Here is a 1,321-nt window from a genome sequence, read left to right as displayed (position 1 = left end):
ACGCCGGCAGAGGGGCGGGGCTGCGGAAGGCCCCGCCCAGTGCTCCTCGGGACTGTCACCGCGCTGACCTGAGCCAAGTTCCCGGCCTTCTCAGCCACCACCTAAGCGCTTTTAGCTTCTTTCTTTCTTTCTTTTTATTTTTCTTTTTTAACAATAGCTTTTAAATTGACAGTCATACTAGCAGCTACCGTTTGCTCAGCACTTCCTATGTCTTTGGCGCTAAGTAAAAGCACAGTTTATGAAAATGCTTGCAACAACCCTGTAAAAATATTATTCTGCCTATTCTTCAAAACAGGTTCCTGAGGTCCAGACAGTTAAAACATTTTGTCTGTCTTTTCCCACGAGGCCCATACCCAGCTCACCACCTGCTGTTTCATGCATGCTAGCTGCAATTTCTCTCAGATATCAACACTTTCGTATAAATTCAAGAAACATGACTAAATAGGTACTAATCTCTGCGGAGTCCTGAGTACCCAGGGGGAATATGCAGAAAAGACATTCTGGCCCTCGAAGGGTTTCTAGTTAATTGAGGAAAATGGCCCCTAAACAAGCCAATGCAGCCTGTTTGACTTGGTTGATCCCAGTAGCAACATCCTTAACACAATTGTCCACTTAGAAGTGGTTAAATGGTAATTTCATATTTTGTTATTTTAAACCACAATTAAAACAAAAAGTAAAGCAGTGAAACCAAATGTGAACTTCGGGATGTTCAATCCCTCATACCCTAAATAAATAAATAAATCCTGAACTTGACCTCTTCTCATAGCTATAACCATCCTGGTCCAAGTCACCATCATCTCTTGCCTGAATTCCCACAGTTACCTCTCCACTGTGCATTGTTACACACCAATAAAACTGGAACGAGGGTGGGGGTGGGACTCTTACAGAGTGAGGGTAAGAAGAAAAGAGGAGGAGGGGAGAGGCAGGAAGGAAGGAAGGAAAGAAGGAAGGAAATTCTGCCAACTCCCATATAAAAATTAGACCATGCCTCCTTGGCACAGAACCCTCCATGACTTCCCATGTCACTTAGAGTAAGATCCGAAATCCCTTATGGTGGTATACCCTCTCCACCGCGCACCTGCCAGTTTCCTCTCCGACCTCAGTTCCTGCCCCGACCCCTTCTCCTTCTCCTTTCCAGTCACACTGGTCTCCTGGCTGTTCTCAAGCATGCCAGACATGCCCCTGCCTCTGGGCCTTTCCCTGGCAATTCCCTCTGCCTGGAGCCGCACGACTGCTCCCTTCACTTCCTTCAGATTCGATTCCCTTTCAAGGATGTCCCCTCCACTCTGCCCGCTTCTCAGCCCTGGAAACTTAGCCAGCA

This window comes from Ictidomys tridecemlineatus, chromosome 15 (assembly GCF_052094955.1).
Source record: "Ictidomys tridecemlineatus isolate mIctTri1 chromosome 15, mIctTri1.hap1, whole genome shotgun sequence".
Lineage (NCBI taxonomy): Eukaryota > Metazoa > Chordata > Mammalia > Rodentia > Sciuridae > Ictidomys > Ictidomys tridecemlineatus.
Note: the sequence above shows the minus strand (reverse complement) of the source record.